We start from the raw sequence: 21786 nt of genomic DNA, 5'->3' as shown, positions 1-21786 counted from the left end.
AGATGTTGACTTACTGCAACAAGAGCAAAATCTGCATTAGATGAGAGGCTCTAAACTTCTCCATAAGTTGGTGTTCAATAATAATGATTTTTAAGGTCATTGGAGACTTCTGTGAGCATCCATCCACCACAAATAACTCCACATTTGTGTTGTCTGCTTTTGTTTATTTATTTATATATGAGAAAGAGTCTTGCTCTGTCACCCAGGTGGAGTGCACTGGCGTGTTCTCGACTCACTGCAACCTCCGCCTCCTGGGTTCAAGCAATTCTTGTGCCTAAGCCTCCCGAGTAGGTAGGTGGGACTACAGGCGTGTGCCACCATGACCAGCTAATTTTTGCATTTTCAGTAGAGACAGAGTTTCCCCATATTGGCCAGGCTGGTCTCGAACCCCTGGCCTCAAGTGATCTGCCTATCTCGGCCTCCCAAAGTGCTGGGATTACAGGCATGAACCAGTGCACCTGGCCTATTGTCTGTTTCTAGATGGCCTATTTGAATTATGTCTGAACATGATACACATGTAGCCTCATCAAATTTGTTTTCCTTTTGTTCTGTTTTGTTTTTGAGACAGGGTCTCACGTTGATCAGTCTGGAGTGCAGTGACACCATCACAGCTCACTTCCAACCTTGACTTCCCTGGGCTCAGGTGATCCTGCCAACTCAGCCACCCAAGTAGCTAGGACTACAGGCACATAACACCATGGCCAGCTAATTTTTGTAATTTTTTTTGTAGAGATGGGGTCTTACTATGTTGCCCAGGCTAAATTTGTTTCCCCAAATGTAGATATTAGAAAACGTGGGATTTGTTTTCATTGATTGTGAAAGTGCAAGTCCTTCTCTATGATATTGCTGACTACTGACAGTGCTTTAAAACTCCCAGTGTGTAAAGTAAGAATTTCATGGAGATACTTTGCTCCTGCAATTTCTATTCTGTTAAAAGAAAAATCTACTCCATCTAGGGTAATATTGCTTTTACGTCAGCCAGATACATAATTCCATCCTGAGTTATTTGATTGCAGCTGACATCAAGGCAGCGTAGGCTACTGTTCAGACACATGAATAACATGTAAATGTTGTATACTACAGTTTTTTATATTATGCTTACACATGTGTAGTTGAACAAGGCAGTTATTTTCTTTCAACATATGGCCTAGGTGGGCTGTGGACTCTTTCTGTTTGCCATACTGCACAGGTCAGTTTAGGTTTATTCCCTTAATTGCTTTGTTTTTAGTTAGTACTGTAGCAAATGCTATCAGACTTTGCATTCCCAGATCACAGTAACGCAGACCTACTTTCTCTAAGGATGAATTAATTTGCAGCATTGCAGCAAAAAATGTTCCACTCTTATTTTTTTAATCTTGTTTCCAGTCATTCTTAGGTATTTCAGAGTTCTGCTCTTATTTACTGCTTTACCAATCAATTCTCCACCTTGGCTGAATGCAGTGGCTCACGCCTGTGATCCCAGCACTTTGTGAGGCCGAGGCAGGTGGATCATCTGAGGTCAGGAGTTTGATACCAGCCTGCCCAGCATGGTGAAACCTTGTCTCTACTAAAAATATAAAAATTAGCCAGGGATGGTGGCGCATACCTGTAATCCCAGCTACTCGGGAGGCTAAGGCAGGAGAATTGCTTGAACCTGGGAGGTGGAGGTTGCAGTGAGCCAAGATTGTACCACTACACTCCAGCCTGGGCAACAGAGCGAAACTCTGTTTAAAAAAACAAAACAAAACAAAAAAACACTCCTCCTTCAGGCCCAGTATCATCAAACATAAGGTTTAAGTAAATGAGATTAAGTTATTTCTGAAGCAGTTTTACACTATAGTATGTGTCAACATCACTTATGAGGTTGTATCTAACATCCAAACTCTTAATATATAACTGATTCTTAAAAAAAAAAAAAAAAAAAAAAGAACTAAGATTGTGCAGTGACACTATCATAGTTCACTGAAGCCTTGAACCCCTGGGCTCAACTGATCCTCCTGCCTTGGCCTCCCAAATTTCTGAGATTACAGGCATGAGCCACTGCACCCAGGCTAGTTAACTATTTAAAATTCTAGAAAGAACCCAAAAATCTTCACCTGTTACTCTTTTTACTGGCAGTAAGTAATTATTAACAGCAATGTTTAATGTGCTTCCTTCTTCTAGTTATGCCCATTGGGGTCAATGCCAGAGTTGTGGCCAGAATGGGTGGCAGAGGGGGTAAACCAGCCAGGGCAAGAGGTGGCATCCTACCAGCTGCTCCACGTATTCCTTTTACCCCACAGGCTGCAGCAGCTGTGCCACCATTCAATACTAACTGGTTTCTTTGGGGGGTGTTTGTTTGTTTAATTTTTGAGACAGGGTCTTGCTCTGCAGCCCAGGCTGGAGTGCAGTAACGTAACCATGGCTCACTGCAGCCTCAACCTCCCTAGCTCAAGTGATCCTCCCAGTTCAGCCTCCCAAGTAGCTGAGACTATAGGTGCACACCACCATTCCTGGCTAATTTTTTAATTGTTTGTAGAGATGAGGTCCCTACCTCATCTCTTTAATTGTAAAGAGATGAGCCTTTACAATAATGTTAGATGATTCACTTTAGAGAGAAAAATGACCTTCCAAAAGATTTGTTTTGATTCTATAAATTGTATGAAGAAACTCTATTACTGAAATTAACTGATATTCTATTTTAAGCATCTGATAACACTGGGAGAAAAAAAAAAACAGCCACCATTTAACTGTTTGCAAAGCCTTTCCTTCTGCTAATGGAGCCAACACCTTAATAGCTATTGCTCCACTTTTCATAAGTGCGCAAAAGAAGTTTCAATAAAAACGGGCAAAATTAATTGAAACATTGATTTAATTCAAAGGTGTGCTTCACAAAATGATATGTAAATAGGCTTTCTACATCTTCATATTTTAAATTTTTGTCTCTGGGTATAGTCTTTTAAAATTAAGTATTCACTTTTAAAGCAGAAGCCAGTGTTTCTTTAACTGATTTGTTTCTTTCGGATTTTCAGCAGTCGGTGATACTACCATGGTCCCTATGGTAGATGTAAATAGTGGCAAACATGCTGTTCAAATAACATGTCCACCATTAATGTTCTTAAGAAATGGAAACACAGTCATTTTTTCATTAAACATGTATGTTATGGGTTGAATTGTGCCCCACCCCACCCCCACAAATGTGTATATTAAAGTCCTAGCACCAGTACTGCAGAATATGATCTTATTTGGGAATAGGGCATTTTAGGCTTAATTAGTTACGATGAGGTAATACTGGAGTAGAGTGGCCTCTAATCCAATGTGACGGTGTCCTTATAAAAAGGGAGAAATTTGGATACAGACATGAACACAAGGGAAATACCATGTGGAAAGAATGGCAGAGAATTGGGGTGATATTTTTGCAAGCCATGGAATGCCAAAGTTTGCCAGCAATTCACCAGAAGCTAGGGTAAAGGCATGGAACAGATTCTCTTTCATAGCCCTCAGAAGGAACCAATCCCACTGACACCTTAATTTTGGACTTCCAGCCTTCAGAACTTTGAGACAATGAATTTAAGTGCTTTAAGCAACCCACAATTGTGGGTACTTTGTTATCGCAACCTTAACAGACTCATATAATGAGCTTACATTAGTTTTAAGTACATTATTGCTAAAAAGGCTTATTATAAAATAAAAATGCATTACCACTCAATAGCATAAGTAAGTCATTTTATATGTGAATTGTGCAATGAATGACAAAATATAGTACTAAAAATTCCCGGCCAGGCGTGGTCGCTCATGCCTGTAATCCCAGCACTTTGGGAGGCTGCAGTGGGTGGATCACCTCAGGTCAGGAGTTCAAGACCAGCCTGACCAAGATGGAGAAGCCCCGTCTCTACTAAAAATACAAAATTAGCCCGGCGTGGTCACGCATGCCTGAAGTCTCATCTACTCAGGAGACTGAGGCAGGAGAATCGCTTGAACTCAGGAGGCGGAGGATGCAGTGAGCCTAGATCGCAGCATTGCACTTCAGTCTGGGTAACAAAAGCAAAACTTCATTCCAAAAAAAAAAAAAATTCCCATACTTCTCAATACACTTTTATAGTAGGAGTGTGCTGCCTTTATTCCCTGCATGTATCTCCTGTACTTCTAATCAATGTACTTCTAACCAACAATTTATTATATTTTTCACTCATATCCAGGGACTGGCAGACTGGTGGATATTTGCATCTTGCAAGCTAAAACACATGTCAGGCACAGGTCATGGCAGAACTGGCTGATAACTAAGTGGCTGGAAGGAACAGCTGTGTGAATTAATAACTTCACTCACTGCCACCTGAGACCAAATTCAGCTGACCCTCACCACTCATGTCCAAGTGAACTTTTTTATATTCACAGATTCCCTGAATGGGTATCTTCAAAATGGAGCATAAGTTATTCTATGTCTGGAAAGGGCTGGGGAAAGAGTGATAACCTGATCATATTTAAGATTTAACATGTGTGTAGCTGAAGTCTCTGTTTGATGCACTTACATCTCACATACTACTAGAAGAGACCGTGACAGAAGCTGGAAATAGAAAGTGAAGGCTTACCAAAATCATCTCAGATTATTAAAATGCATCTATTGCATTATAATATCTTATTTAAAATGATAATCATATTTTATTTAAAATGAAAAATCCAGGAAGATGCTAAAGTGAGCGGGCAGTAGGATATGTGGTCACATTTTTTTTTTTTTTTTAGACACAGTCTCACTCTGTCACCCAGGCTGGAGTGCAGTGGTGCAATCATGGCTCACTGCAGTCTTGATCTCCCCCAGGCTCAGGTGATCCTCCCACCTCAGCCTCCCAAGTAGCTGAGACTACAAGTGCGTGTCACCATGGCCAGCTAATTTTTGTATTTTTTGTAGATACGTTGTTTTGTCAGGTTGCCCAGGCTGGCCTCGAACTCCTGGGCTCAAGTCATTTGCCCACCTCAGCCTCCCAAAGTGCTGGGATTACAGAGGTGAGCCACTGCGTTCCACCTGTGGTCACCTATATCATAAGGCTTTCTGGTAGATTGTTTCCATAATCGTTCCAAGTGAATTATGCCACCTTGTATACATACCAGTGGTATACCTAGTACATTTGACCCACAGAACAATTTTTTAAACAAAATTTATTGGTAATGCAAAATAAACCATCATTCTCTTTAGGTTCTATAAAGGTATGAGTCCCCTGTTACTGGCTTTACCTAAAATACAGGAAACTTTTCTCATTTATAGGCTCAAATTGGTTGTTTTATTTGTATTTTTCTCTCAGCAACATTTTCCTCAATTACATCTTTGATTTTTGTTTCTGTTCCTGTTGTTCTCATTTGCTTCTCAGGCAATCCTATATTTATTAAATTGGATTTTTTTTTTTTTTTACTCTTCTCCATCTTTATCATCTCCTTTCTCATTATTTTGATCTGTTTTTGCGGCCTTTTCTTTTTTTAGAAAATTCTCAGATCTGCCCTCTCCATCGCAAATCCCATTTTCTCTGTACTTATTCTGTTCTTTACTACTTTCAAAGCAAACTTACAAATAACAAATATAAAAGATACTTAGGTCCCACCCCCAGAGATACCAATTGAATACTCTGGAGTGTGGCCCAAGCAAGTTTTTTTTTTTTTTAATTGTGGTAAAATATACATGGCATACAATTTGTCTTTTTAGCCTCTTTTACGTGTGCAATTCAGTGTCATTAAATACATTTACATTGTTGGCAACCATAACCAGCATCTATTTCCAGAAATTTTTCATCTTGCAGATAATTTTTAACAACTCCCTCTTTAACATGAAAAAACGATTCTCAGAAATAATCATAAAATAAAATCAATCATAATAATGACCATAAAAGAAACATAGTAAAAATGTTCTTCTATTCAACTTTTATACAATACTGCCAATAAAAAATAAAGAGCAAATATATACTAAAAAGCACAATGATTTATTTAATGGCTTTTCTGTCTGCCTAACCATTTGAACTTTGACCCTTTGGCTCAAGCAATCCTCCTACCTCGCCTCCCAAAGTGCTGGGATTACAGGCATGAGTCACTGTGCCCAGTCTGATTTCCAATTTAGAATCTACTGTATAAATTTAGGAATAGGTAGTGCTATGGAGATTGGAGACAGGATCCAAGGGAGCTCAATTTATTCATAAATGTTGCAAACGTAATCTTGCAACCAACACAGGTAGCTGAATCTATGTATGTTGGAGGCGACTATATAATTGGAAGTTCTCTGAATTAGCTACCATGTAGAATAAAATGTCTATTTAAAAAGTAATAAAAATGTGGCTGGGTGAGTGATGAAAACAACTCTCAGTGGAGAGGGGAGCTGGAAAGGGGATGGGAAGGGCAGGTTGCTCTCTCCTGAGGTTAAGTCACCTCTCAACCTCACGCCTAGTGGCTCATGCCTGTAATATTAGCACTTTGGGAGGCGGAGGCAGGTGGATCACTTGAGGTCAGGAGTTCAAAACCAGCCTGTCCAACATGGTAAAACCCCGTCTCTACTAAAAATACAAAAAATTAGTGGGGCATGGTGGTGAGCGTCTGTAATCCCAGCTATTTGGGAGGCTGAGGCAGGAGGATCCCTTGAACCTGGGAGGCAGAGATTGCAGTGAGCCGAGATCATGCCACTGCACTCCAGTCTGGGCAACAGAGCGAGACTCTGTCTCATAAAAAATAATAAAATAAAATAAAATAAAATGTAATAGTATCCGTAACAATTATTAAAACTAAACCAACAAAATAATTTTTCAGGAAGGAGTATGCTATCATTGCCATTATCTAGAATTAATAGCTCACTGTGCTAATAAAAATAAAAGTAATTTTCAGTAGGTTTTAGTACTGTTTCAAGATTCTCAATGGACAACACATCTGCTTAGTGCCTGGTCTTAGGATAGGCTGCTCTCATGGTCCCACCCTTGGCATACCACTGGTTCATACCTTGTTAGTCCCTCCCACTGATCCAATGATAGAGGTTGGAAGAAGAGAAATTCTAGGCAGACAGGGGCGGGTCTCTGGCAAAACCCCACCTTCCAGCTGAAAAGCCTGAAACCCAGCGCCCAAAGTGAGAACTTCCATCCCTGTGTGCCTACTCTTTCCCTTCCTATTGGTTCTTTCTGAATAATGTCTTTCTACCAATTGAATGTTGCCTTTTCCAAAACTGTCTACGGCCTTCCCCACCTCATCCTGTGTCTATAAAGATTCCAGACTCAGCTGGCAGACGAGAGAAGTGGCTTGATGTTGGGAAGAAGCAAGCTGACTTCAGAGAAAGCAGCTGGATGTCAGAAAGAGGCAATTTGACTTCAGAAGAGAGAAGCAGAGAGGTGACTTAACCTTAAGGGAGAGCAACTTGCCCTTCTCATCCCCTTTCCATCTCCCCTCTCCACTGAGAGTTGCTTTCATCACTCAATAAAATTCTACACATTCACCATGCTTCGGGTCATCTGTATGACCTCATTCCTTTTGGGCACCAGAAAAGAATTCAGGATACACTAAGCATGGGTACCCCAAAAAAACTGTCATACTGGCCCTTTGCCCTCACTGGTAGAGGGCAGCTGCCCCATGTGACACTGCTGTTTGTGGACAGTGGAACTAAGGGAGCATTGTAACATACCCTCTGGGGCCTTGGAGTCACAGGCACCCCAACCTGGATGCTGCCATGGGGCCTGCGTGGAGTTTGCTCCTGCTAGTACTAAAGCAGCTGGTTCCTACACTTGCTCACCTGAGCATTCCCTCCCCTGAGGATTGCAGCACAGCAGACCTGAGTGAGTGGAGCTTGCTCCCGCTGGCACCTAGGTTCTCCCACCTGTGAGGGGTTGAATGGGGTGGACTGAGTTAACGGGGCACTTCTGTTGCAAGTCCTGCAAAGGGGTCAAGAAAATATCCTGCAGCACCACATTGACTCTATGCTTGGCCCTGTGATTTGCTTTGCCCTCTCTTACAGCCTTGAGGTTGCCATATGAAAAAGCCTGAGCTAGTAGCCTTCATGCTGGAGTCATTTGACCCAACCAACAGCAGCACTAACCGCCAGGCATGTAAGTGCATTTTCAGACAATCTAGCCCCAGTCAAGCTACCTCACAATTTCAGTCACATGAGTAATTTCCAGCAAAACCGATAGAAGAATATCTCACTTGAGTCCAGCTCAAATTGCACTGGCCCATAACATTTTAGCAAATAAAAGGGATGGTGTTTCAAGGCACTAAATTTTGGGGGTGATTTTTTGTGCAGCAATAGGTAATTAATATACCATTGTAATAATTTTGGTTTTTATTTTGAGTGACATGGGAAGACATTCGAATATTTTGAGCCAGAGTGACATGATCTGACCTTTCAAGAAGATTACTCTGGTTGCTATGTTGGGGAAAACAAAAAACAAAAAACAAAAAACACAACAACATAGGTAACTAAAGAAAGGAGGGAGACAATTTGGCAAGGTGATACAGTGAGCTAGATGAGACATGATGGTGGCAGTTGGGTAGTAGCAGTGCAGATGGTGAGAAATGGTCAGAATCTGGGTTCTAAATTAAGAGAAAGTTTGCTGATAGATTGAATGTGAGGTGAAAGAAAGAATCAGAAGGCTCATGGATTTTTTGCCAGATGATAACACGAGAAAGAGTGCAAAACTCTTTTTGTAAGCTGGGGGAAGATAATAACATGAGGGATTCTGTTCAGGAATGTTAAGTTAGAAATACCTGTAGACATCTAGTCTGCAGGACAATGATTCAGGATTTATATATGAGCTATAAACTTAAGAGTTGTGAGCATATTAATAAGATTGAAAGCCATGAGGCTAGATGGAATTTTCTAGGGATTTAGAGCAAATTGAGAAGAGAAGATCCAATAACTAAATTCTGAGACAGACATTTTTGAATGAGTCACATGAGTAATTTCCAGCAAAACCGATAGAAGAATATCTCACTCGAGTGAGTTTACAGAATGTTTAGAGAATCTGTTCTCAAAGTATGATCTGTGGTCCCATGGGGTTCCCTAACACTCTTACATGGAGCCCTGGAGATCAAAACTACATTTTCATAATCATACAAAGACATTATCTACTTTTTTTTTTTTAACTGTATTGACAATTGCATTGAAATACAAAAACAATGGTGGGTAAATTGCTGTCACTTTAGCATAAATCGAAGACAGTGGTGCTAAACTCAATTAGAATTCATTGTATGCTTCACCACTGTTGCTCTTGTAGTTTAAAATGAAATGCCAACTATTGCTCTTATAGTTTAAAATGAAAATGTAAGAATGCCCTTGAGGAGAGGGTAACCATTCCTGATGACCGCTTATTACACATCTATTTATTAACAACATTCTGTATAAAAACGTAGAAACATTAACATTCTGTATAAAAACATGGAAACTTCTCATAAACTACTTCTGGTCCAAAGTGAAATTGGCTCAAGGAAAGACACTTGTGCCATTGTTTGAATTGCAGGCTGAATGACTTTCTTTAGGGAACCCATTTTCTATCTGAAAATCAACTAACACAAAAATTAGGTTTATTCAAACTTGGGTTTTTGGCAGACATTTTCTTGAAAATAAACCAAGTGACATTGTCACTTTAAAGGAAACAACTGACTGTCTTTGTTGCCAGTGATAACATTTGAACCTTCAAGCACAAATTTTGGAAAATTTGCCTCTGTAAGTTTGACAGCTTCCCAATATTGTCAGGTGAGGTCAGTAGTGATATTAGGAAATGTGATTTTTTGATATTATATAACAAGATGTGTCAACATTTGAATAATCTGCATAATTCAGGGAACTAATATTTTCCCATTGACTAATGCATAATGTTAAAAAATCATGAATGGGTAAAAAAGCCATTTAAAGTGCAGGATTGACAATAGATTTTCACATAACTGAGTACAAAAAGTTTACTGATAGAGTTTTAGACTGCACTTTACAATTAACCTTCAAGAAACTAACACTTGGAGTTCAGGTACAAAATCAAAGGAAAACATCCAAAATTATTTCAAAAGGCTATTAAAATACTCTTCCTTTTTCCAAATATATTATCTAAGTTGGGTCAGATTTTCTTCATATGCTTCAACCTAAACAATGCATTAGAATAGATTGAATTAGGAGGAGAAATGACACTCCAGCTGTCTTCTTTTAAACTAGACTAGGAGTGGGCAAACCTTTTCCACGAAAGTCCAAATACTTGATATTTTAGGATTTACCTGGCATATAGTTTCTCTTTGTCACAAATATGCAACTCTTTCATTGTAGTGAGAAAGCTGCCACAAATACTATGTAAGTTAATGAACATGGCTGTATTCCAATAAATATTTATAAAAATAAGCAGTGGTCTGAATTTGTCCAATAGGCTGTAGTTTGCAGAACCTAGCCCCACACTAGGCAGTAAAGATATTTTTAAAATTATAAAACAACACCAGTTTTCTTACTAATTTGTTTTGAAAAACAGTTTTTTCCATAAAAATTGTATGTAGGTTTTGAAGATATAGCTATTTTTTCATAAAAAAATGTATTTCTGTTAATATGTAGTAGGTTCCACGATTCCTCAAGGATCTAGAACTAGATGTACCATATGACCCAGCCATCCCACTACTGGGTATATACCCAAAGGATTATAAATCATGCTGCTATAAAGACACATGCACACGCATGTTTATTGCGGCACTATTCACAATAGCAAAGACTTGGAATCAACCCAAATGTCCATCTGTGACAGACTGGATTAAGAAAATGTGGCACATATACACCATGGAATTTTATGCAGCCATAAAAAAGGATGAGTTTGCATCCTTTGTAGGGACATGGATGACATCACTTGGACTCGGGAAGGGGAACATCACACATCGGGGCCTATCATGGGGAGGGGGGAGGGGGGAGGGATTGCATTGGGAGTTATACCTGATATAAATGATGAATTGATGGGTGCTGACGAGTTGATGGGTGCAGCACACCAACATGGCACAAGTATACATATGTAACAAACCTGCACGTTATGCACATGTACCCTAGAACTTAAAGTATGATAAAAAAATAAAATAAAATATGTAGTAGGTTCCTAATGATCATGTTTAAACAATCAATAATTCTTTTTAAGTCTCAACTTTAATTTCTGATACAGTAATAATTGATAGATAAAAGCCACATAATCAAAAGCTCTTTGAGAGCTTTAATAATTTTTAAGAATGGAAATGGGGTCTTGGTATCAAAAAGTTTGAAAACTACTGGTTTGTAGGCAGGAGACATGAGAAGAAACCAGTAAATGAGACAGTGGAGAGTGGCCTATTGAGGAAGCAGGAAAACTGGAAATGGGATTTCCTGGAAACCAAGTGAACAACTTGTTTCAAGGAGGAGAGTGTGAGACTAACTGTGTCAACTGATAATAGCATCATCAGAATGCTAATGGTGAGAAGGACCAGGTCCAGTGGCTCACGCCTGTAATTCCAGCACTTTGGGAGGCCAGGGAGTAAGGATCGCTTGAGCCTGGGAGTTTGAGACCAGCCTGAGAAACATAGCAAGACCTTAACTCTGTAAAAAATAAAAAAACTAGCTTGGTGCTGTGGCACACTCCTGTGGTCCTAGCTACTTGGGAGGCTGAGATGGGAGGATCGCTTGAGCCCAGGAGGTCAAGGCTGCAGTGAGCCATAATTGTAGTATCACTACAGATACTGGTCTCAAAAAAAATGCTAATGATAAGGGACCAATAGACAGGGAAATGTTGAGCTTGTTGAGCTTCAAGAGACAGTAGGGCTAACAGGACTGTAGGACACTGGAGAAGAGGAAGGCATCCAGGGCACTTACCTTAGTCCATTTGGGTTGGGGAGGCCTTTGCTGAGGGTGAGAAGACCTCATCTACTGGCAAAGAGGACTAATCAGAATTTAGGGATTCAAGGTCCCCATGTTCATCAGGGTCTTCCCACATGTCCCCATTCCAACTTATAGGATCTCATTATTTCCCAGTCAGTGCCTATACTTTGACAGTAGATACCTTACACTATAGGAAATAAGGCTGTCCTTTATGGCACACCTAGAAGCTCTTAGGTCATTTACACTGTGCTTGACCCGGTAATTTAAATTCCTGAGCTCATCACTTTCTTTCGTTACTTTATCCAGTGGCATTAGTAGCAACCAATCAACATCATTATATTTTTCAGTTTTACAACAATATTTGAAACTATCACATACAGAGTTACTCACCTCCTTGCCTCTTGTAAGGGGTTGATTAGGAGTATCCAATGCAGATATTTTGCATATTTCTATAAACAGTTCACAACATGGACTATTAGTGCTTTCTTTACTATGGAAATGAGATCCTTAGCATTTTTAGATCTAAACAGATTAAAGAGCCAGTTCCAGAAACCCCAAAACCAATTCAGAAAACTCATTTTTAAAATTCTATTTCTCTAGAATCACTCTTATTAATAAAATCTGTATTAGTGAAGGTTCTCTAGAGAATTACAACTAATAGGATACATAGAAAGATAGACATATGAGAGGATTTATTATGGGAATTGGCTCATGTGATTATGGAGGACAAGAAGTAGAATGATATGCTGTTTTGCAAGTTGGAGAACCAAGAAAGCTAATAGTATAATTCAGTCTGAATCTAAAAGCCTGAGAATCAGGGGAGCCAATGCTGTAACTCTCAGTTCAAAAGCCTAAAAGCTGGGGACAATAGGGTATGTGTATAGGGGTTGCTGGTGTGAGTCCTGAGAGCCTGGAACTCTGATATTCCAAGGCAGGGGATGATGGTTGTTTCGGCTACACAAGAGAGTGAGAATTTGCCTTTTCTTTGTCTTTTTGTTCTATCTGGACCCTCAAGGGATTGAATGGTGCCTGCTTACATTGGCAAGGGTGGATAATCTTTACTGAGTCTACTGAGCCAAATGCTAATCTCTTCTCACCTTCACAGACACACCCAGAAATGTTTTATCAGCTATTTGGGTATCACTTAACTAGTCAAGTTGACTCATGGCACTGGTTGAAGAAATTGCTTTAAATGAGTGAAAAGTTCCCACTTCTGAAACAAGAGGTAGTAAATAAAGGATGAAGGCAGTTGTGGGCAAATTTGTAGGTGCAGTAGCAGGAAACTGAGGGAGTGTCAATCTGATGGTTTCTATTTTCACTTTGAAGTAAGAGTGAAGCATCTTTTGAAATGAGGGGGTGAAGTGTTTCGGAGGCTTAGAAGAGTAGGAAACGTGAAAGGCTGAAGAAATGAGGAGAGAGAGCTAACAAGGAAAATTAGAGGGTTTCCAGGTAATGTTGACTTGCCAGGTGGGGTTAGAAATTATGAATGCATTGTGGCACCAATCTATATGATTGATGGATTTTCTCTAGCAAATATTTAAGAGCCCAGGTACTAGTACAGAGAAAGTAGACAATAAACCTGCTAGACCAGAAGTAGGCAAACTTTTCCTGTAAACAGCCAGATAGTACATATTTTAGGATTTGCAGGCCATGCAGTTTCAATCACAGCTATTCAACTCTGCCTTTGTAGTATAAAATCAGCTATAGATAATATATAAACAAATGAGCATGGCTGTGTTCCAGTAACACTTATATTCACTGAAATCTGAATTTTGTGGCATGACATTTCATGTCACAAAACATTACTCTTCCATTGATTTTTTTCAACTGTTTAAAAACATAAAAACAATTCTTAGCTTGTGGGCCATACAAAAATAGGCAGCAAGTCGATTGGTCTGTGGGGTCTGTAGTTTGTAAACCTTTGCCCTAAACTTTGTGGCAAATTAGAGAAAGGTACCTGCTCAGGACAGATCTACCCCAGGACTCTGAACAAAGCTTTAGTTTTTTTTTCCATTTGTCCCCTTTGCTGGGTGCTTTTGTGCAGTGCACAAACTGCTCTTATGCTTTCAGATTTGGGGATCTATCAGACCCCCAAATGATGGTTGTTTCAGATACAGCATGGAAAGTGAGGATATTGGCACAAAAATGGTTGAAAAGACGGGTCACTTTAGTGTTATCTGAATAGGGGTGGGAGGTAAGGCGGAAAGGTGCTGATAGACATCCAGTCAAGGGGATCAAGGGCCATTAAGTATTTTTTGTTTTTTTTTTCTTTTTTGAGATGGAGTCTTGCTCTTGGCTCTGGTTGCCCAGGCTGGCGTGCAATGGTAAGACGACTCACTGCAACCTCCGCCTACTGGGTTCAAGCAATTATCCTGCCTCAGCCTCCACAGTAGCTGGGATTATAGGCGCTTGCCACCACACCCAGCTAATTTTTGTATTTTTAGTAGAAATGGGGTTTCACCATGTTGGCCAGGCTGGTCTCAAACTCCTGACCTCAGGTGATCCACCCACTTCGGCCTCTCAAAGTTCTGGGATTACAGGCCACTGTGCCCAGCCCTACTAAGTGTTTATGAGCTCAAGGAACCAATATAATAGGAATAATTGAGGGAAGACTTGGAACATTAAAGTCCTAGAGAGGTATGTTTGAATGTATGATCTAAGAGTGAAAGAGTTTAGGCAATTTTATGATGTAGTGTGTGGCACATCCAAGGGGTCAAAGTCTTTGATGAGAAAGAGAAAATGGCCACATTGTCAGTAAGTGACAGCACTGACAGAGATTAGAGGTTGACACAGCTGATGTTATGAACATAAAGAAACAATGACAGTAAAAATGTAATGATCTGGAAATGGTTCAGGGACAAAGGGAAGATCAGTCACTTTAACTCATGCCTGACACTGTCTTGTCCTCTCCCTTCCAAAACTTAGCTCCCAACTTTTGCTTCTATACCCCAAGGACTCAGGTCCTTTAAGATCCTTTTCTTTCCTCCCAAAGAACTGATCAGGAACTGGGAAGAAAACATTAGTGAAGAAATTTAGAGGTTAACATATAAGAAATAGAAAAGCTGGGGATGTTTGTAGGTTACAGGTTTTGCTTCATTGTAGTTATATATTTCAACTGCTGACTAGAATCTCCAGCTGAATGAATCAGAGGCTTCTTAAGCTCAATATGTGCAAAATAGAACTGAATTTCCTCCTTGACACATTCTGCCCATGCTGCCAGGTAAACTTCTTCCTGCTTTTGTGTAACTCTCTCAGTAAAAGATATTACCAGCCCCTTCCCTTACCCAACTCCTTCCATAGGTTTCCTTAGTCTGTCCAACTATTTTCGTATCCAGTGCTACCCCTCTGCTTTAGGCTCTCATCATCTCTGACTTGGATTATTAGAAATTCCTTTCAATGAACTCCCTAATAATCCTGCTTTATTTAAATTTTCATAAGTTGTTCATCATTGGTTTTTGTGTTAATTTGATTTTGTAAAATATTGCATTAAAATTTCATTTATCTTGATACCCAAATATTTTGGTGCCTCCTTAAGGTGTGCACAAAAAGCAACTGCTGTCCTCACTTCACTCTTGTCCTAGCCCTTCTCCTACCTCCAGTCTTGTCTCCCTTAATCTGTTTTCCATTTAGCCAGGCAGCCAGTCAACTAAAATACGTAAGTAATCATGCCACATTCGTGCTTAAAATTCATCAAAGTATTCCCCTCAGGTTAATTCAACGAGACCTCACCAAGATCAATCTTGTTCTGGTCCCTGCTTTCTATTTCAGTCTCTATTTTGGATTTCCTCTTTTTCCTCTACTTGTCATTGCCATGGCTAACATTATGTACAGACACAGAATGAGCACATAATGTTCTTAGAGCTTTACATGTATTATTTTATTCTATATGATGAAGTGATATAGATACTATTATATTATTTCTATATTATTTTATAGCCAAAGACAATGCTATAAAGGGTTACCTGAGGTTGGGAATTTATTTTAGAAAGAAATTTATTTGGCTTACAATTCTGCAGGTTGTGCAAGCATGATATCAACATCTGCACAGCTTCTAGTGAGACCTCAGGAAGCTCACAATCGTGGTGAAAGGCAGAGGGGGAGCTGGCATACCATATGGCAAGAGAGGGAGCAAGAGAGAGAGAGAGAGAGAGAGATGAGTGTCACGCCATGCTCTTTTAAACAACCAGCTCTCGCATGAACTCATAGAGAACTCAGTTACTACCATGAGGACAGCACCAAGACATTCCTGAGGGATCTGCTCCCGTAACCCAAATGCCTCCCCCTAGGTCCATCTCCAACATTAGGGATCACACTTCAGCATGAGATTTGGAGTGGACACACATCCACCACGTCAGTCACTAAGCTACAAAGTTTCACAGTTCCCTTCCCCTAGGTCTTTTTATGCTTTTCTACAATTCCCCTCCTTGGAAAACTCTCCATTCTCCTGCTGTGGTTACTTCCTGCAGTAGTTGGATTAGTGGCTCCCCTAAGGCATTTACATCCCAATCCCTGGAACCTGTTACCTAATGTGGTAAAATGATTTCGCAGTTGTGATTAGGTTCAGAATTTGACATAGGAAAGTTATCCTTGTATTATCTGAATGGACCCATTGTAATTACAAAGGCCCTTACAAGAGTGAGACAGGGAGATCAGAGTGAGAGAGAAGATATGATGATGGAAGCAGAGAGATCAGAGTGATGCCATTGCTGGCAGGGGACCATGAGGAATGTAGGCAGCCTCCAGAAGTCAGAAAAGGCAAAGAACAGACTATTGCTTACAGCCTCCACAGAGAATGCAGCCCTGCTGATACCTTGATCTTGGACTTTCAATGTCCAGAACTGCAAGTTAATACATTTGTGTTATTTTAAGTCATTAACTTTCTGGTAATTTGTTACAGCAGCAATGGGAAACTAATACACTTCCTCTGGAATGCCTTTCCTGGTCCCCTCAAATTGTTAGATGCTCTTCCCAAATGTTCCCACAATTTCCTGTTCTTGCCTCTTACCCAGCACTCACTGTGTTGCATTGCATTTCCTGGTTATGAGCCCATCTCTACCTCTAGGTGGTAAGTTCCTTTGACTGGGATCATGTTCTTTTGTCTCCTCACAACTTTACTTAATGATACGCAGTTGGAGCTCAACAGACATTTGTTGACTGAATAAATGAATGTGATTTCTCAGTCAAAGAGGGTTTGGATTATGTGTTTATACTACAATTATGTTTAAAATGATGACTATTAAGCTTAAAATGCAATCAAATTTGCCTTCCTGTTAAGAAAAAATAAAAACATAAAGGACACAGAGTGGGCTTTTTTCTAAGAATCCCATGAACACTGCAGGGGGAAGCAGTTACCTTGACAGTAATGAGAAACCTGCTTTCTTCAGAGAAGCAAATGAAGCAATAAAACAAGAGAGGGTAAAGTAATTAAGAAATTCTGGGCCAGGCACGGTGGCTCATGCCTGTAATCCCAGCACTTTAGGAGGCCGAGGAGGATTACCTGAGGTGAGGAGTTCAAGACCAGCCTGGCCAAAGTGGTGATACCTGTCTCTAAAAATACAAAAATTAGCTGGGTGTGGTGGTGTATGCCTGTAATCCCAGCACTTTAGGAGGCCGAGGCGGATTACCTGAGGTCAGGAGTTCAAGACCAACCTGGCCAACGTAGTGACACCCTGTCTCTAAAAATACAAAAATTTGCTGGGTGTGGTGGTGCAGGCCTGTAATCACAGCTATTCAGGTGAGGCTGAGGTAGGAGAATTGATTGAACTTGGGAGGCAGAGGTTGCAGTGAGCCGAGATCACACCACTGTACTCTAGCCTGGGTAACAGAGAGAGACTCTGTTTCAAAAAAAAAGAAGAAGAAGAGAAGAAAACCTGAAGTTTAACACAGGCTTATACGTTTTTTACATAGTAAGACACATACTTAGAAATGACATATGTGCTAGCTACAAGAAGTTTTTATTCATGACAGTGGTGCACTGAGTGGGACTGTGCTTGGCTTGCTACTGTTGAATATGACTCAAACACAAGTCAGGAACACATGATGTTTTATTCCTATTTTCCTTTTGTTGTGAGTCTTTGTAATGCTCTATGTCTTACTCCATTCAGCTGATATAACAAAATATCATAAACTGGGTAACTTATAAATGATGTTTATTTATTATGGTTCTGGAGGCTGGGAAGCCTCAAGGCACTGACAGATTTGATGTCTAGTGAGGGCCTGCTTCCTGGTCCACAGAATGACACCTTCTCACTGTGCACATGAGGTGGAAGGGCAAGATAGTTGTTGGGGGCCTCTTTTATAGGGGTACTAATCCCATTCATGAGGGTTCCGCATCACTACAATGGCCCCATCTCTTAATATTATCACATCAGAGATTCAGTTTCAACATATGATTTTTGGGGGGGACACATTCAGATCACAGCACCTAATTTAACAGTGTAATTTTAGTATGTTGATTCTCAAAGGGGAGAAGTCATTACACAATCACCTGTTCCTCTCCCATCCTATAACCCACCAACTGTTTTAATAGTCTGGCATGGTGTGACTGGGTCATCTGCTTAGGGTATTACAAGGCTTAAGTCAGGTGTTAGACTGAGTTTTTATCTGGTGACTCTGGCGAAAAAAGTCTGCTTCCAAGTTCAGTGGTACACTTACCACAATTCAGTCCCTTGTGGTTGTGGAACTGAGGTCCCATTTCCTTACTGGCTATCAGCTAGGAATTCCTCTCAGCACCTAGAGGCTGCTTTTAGGTACTTTTCCTGTGGCCACAGTTGTCACTTTACAACACAGATGCTATGCCTAAAAACTTAACAATAAATATTATCAAATATCCAGGCAAGATTAAAATTTCCCTGATTGTCTCAGAAATTATCTTATGGTTTGTTAACAGAAGGATCCAATCAGGATTCAAACATTGCCTTTGGTTGAATTATGTCTTAAATCTTTTAAAATATAAAACGTTTATCCAGTTCTTTATTTTTCTTGCAATGTATTTGTTGAAGAAACATGAATTTGTTTACAGAATTGTCTTTATTTTAGATCTTCCTGATTGCATTCCAATGGTGTTATTTAACATGCTCCTCTGTCTACTGTACTTTTTATAAAATTGGCAAATAGGTATGAGGTTTGATTCAATTCAGTTTCAATTTTTTTTTTTTAAAGCAGGAATACGTCATGGGAAGTATCATGTTTGTACTATAGCATCAAATCAGGAGACACATAAGCTTGGTTCTGTTTCTGTGATGTCAGCAATCACTAATCACCATTGGCTGAACCCAAGATTTCATTAGGGGTTGCAGACAGGTGATATTTTAATTTTACCAATTCTTCTTCATTTATTAAGTACAATATTTCTATATAGAAAAACTTTCTTTCATCAACTATTTCCTTAGGTTACCCTGAGGTGCAGTTCTTTCAGCAAGGGCAAGATAAACACTTGATTCATTCTTTTTGTTGTTTCTGTTTTTAGAATAATGTATTGGTTTCCCAGTGTTCTCCAAAGGGATCAATAAGTTTTGTTGGTCATTTCTTTTTTTTTTGAGATGGTGTCTCGCTCTGTCACCCAGGTTGGAGTGCAGTGGTGTGATTTCAGCTCACTGCAAGGCTCCGCCTCCCAGGTTCATGCCATTCTCCTGCCCCAGCCTCTCGAGTAGCTGGGACTACGGGCGCCCGCCACCATGCCTGGCTAATATTTTTGTATTTTTGGTAGAGACGGGGTTTCACCGTGTTAGCCAGGATGGTCTCAATCTCCTGACCTTGCGATCTGCCCGTCTCGGCCTCCTGAAGTGCTGGGATTACAGGTGTGAGCCACCATGTCCAGCTTGTTGGTCATTTCTTGTTGCAGGAAGTCAGGGAGCCTGAACAGAAGAACCGGCTGGAGCCGCAGCAGAGGAACATAAATTGTGAAGATTTCATTTTAATATGGACATTTATCAGTTCCCAAATAATATTTATAATTTTTTATGCTTGCCTTTAATCTCTTAATCCTGTTATCTTCATAAGCTGAGGATGTATGTCACCTCAGGACTACTGTGATAATTGTGTTAACTGTACAAATTGATTGTAAAACATGTATGTTTGAACAATATGAAATCAGTGCACTTTGAAAAAGAACAGAATAACAGTGATTTTTAAGGAACAAGGGAAGATTTTTAGGGAATAAGGTCTGACTGCCTGGGGAGTCGGGCAAAAAGAGCCGTATTTTTCTACTTGCAAAGAGCCTATAAATGGACATGCAAATAGGGAAGATATCACTAAACTCTTTTCCAAGCAAGGAATATTAATATTAATACCGTGGGAAAGGAATGCATTCCTTGGGGGAGGTGTATAAATGGCTGCTCTGGGAATGTCTGTCTTATGTGGTTGAGATAAGGACTGAGATATGCCCTGGTCTCCTGCAGTACCCTCAGGCTTACTAGGGTGGGGAAAAACTCCGCCCTGGTAAATTTGTGGTCAGACTGGTTCTCTGCTCTCGAACCCTGTTTTCTGTTATTTAAGACGTTTATCAAGGCAATACGTGCACGCTGAACATAGACCCTTATCAGTATTTCTGCTTTTGCCCTTTGCCTTGAGATCTTTGTTGCACCCTTATTAGTTCTGCTTTTGCCCTTTGTCCTGTTCCTTCAAGAGCATGTGATCTTTGTTAGAATCTTATTAGTAGTTCTGCTTTTTGTCCTTTGAAGCATGTGATCTTTGTACCTACTCCCTGTTCTTACACCCTCTCCCCTTTTGAAATCCTTAATAAAAACTTGCTGGTTTTGAGGCTCAGGTGGGCATCACGGTCCCACCAATATGTGATGTCACCCCCGGTGGCCCAGCTGTCAAATTCCTCTCTTTGTACTGTCTCTCTTTATTTCTCAGTTGGCCAACACTTACAGAAAATAGAAAGAACCTACATTGAAATATTGGGGGTGGGTTCCCCCAATAATGTCTGTAGTAGTAGTTGTTGTTAATATCATTATGAACTCTGGATTACTGCAAATTTGACATGTTCCAATTCATTGCAGGTATTGATCTTCTTGATGCTCAAATTGCTCCATCTCTGGACACTGGGAGACTCTTTTATTGGCTCCTGTGTTCCTTTGTTGTGACCCTATTAGTCTTGGATAGATTCCTTGCTTTCCAGTATAATCAACTCATCTTGCTCTAGTCTTCCAATTAGCCTTTTCTCCACAGACATGTCTTGGTTCTTTTATGTAGAAAATAGCATTTATTGTAGAGGCCACAATCTCATCACTGGGTGAATTCATTTACTTCTTGGTAAATATTTCTAAGACATTTCCATGAATACCGTTAGAAAAAACTTAAATACATAAATAAAACATCATGCCTATAATTCCAGCATTTTGGGAGGCCAAGGCAGGAGGATTGCTTGAGCCCAGGAGTTCCATATCAGCCTGGGCAACATGGTAAGATCCCATTTTTTTTTAGTTAGCTGGGTGTGGTGGTGTGTGTGTGTTGTTCCAGCTGCTTGGGAGGCTGAGCTGGGAGGATCACTTGAGCCCAGAGGGTTGAAACTGCAGTGAGCTGTGATTGCACTACTGTACTCCAGTCTGGGTGATAAGGCAAGACCGGCCACAAAAGGAGAAAAAAAGAAAAAGAAAAGAGAAAATATATTATAAATTCATACTGTTCATAATGTTATTTCTAACTGTGGATTAGGATGACTGTATTTATTTAATTTTTATATGGTATCTCTTTTTTTCTAACCCTGAAAATCTTGGTTCCTGATAAGATTGAAATAATTGTGTGTTGGCCGGGCGTGGTGGCTCAAGCCTGTGATCCCAGCACTTTGGGAGGCTGAGACAGGCAGATCACGAGGTCAGGAGATCGAGATCATCCTGGCTAACACTGTGAAAACCCACCTCTACTAAAAAATACCAAAAAAATAAAACTAGCTGGGTGAGGTGGCGGGCACCTGTAGTCCCAACTACTCCAGAGGCTGAGGCAGGAGAATGGCGTAAACCCGGGAGGCGGAGCTTGCAGTGAGCTGAGATCCGGCCACTGCACTTCAA

The 21786-nt window shown here is 40.2% G+C and overlaps 1 pseudogene; it reads right to left on the bottom strand.

Annotated features, from left to right (window-relative positions):
* LOC105521516 overlaps positions 1 to 21786 on the bottom strand; it is a 44274-nt pseudogene that overhangs the window by 20172 nt on the left and 2316 nt on the right.

This window comes from Colobus angolensis, unplaced genomic scaffold (assembly GCF_000951035.1).
Source record: "Colobus angolensis palliatus isolate OR3802 unplaced genomic scaffold, Cang.pa_1.0 Scaffold11, whole genome shotgun sequence".
NCBI lineage: Eukaryota > Metazoa > Chordata > Mammalia > Primates > Cercopithecidae > Colobus > Colobus angolensis.
The sequence above is the reverse complement of the archived record's forward strand: the minus strand, read 5'-3'. Positions and strand labels throughout refer to the sequence as shown.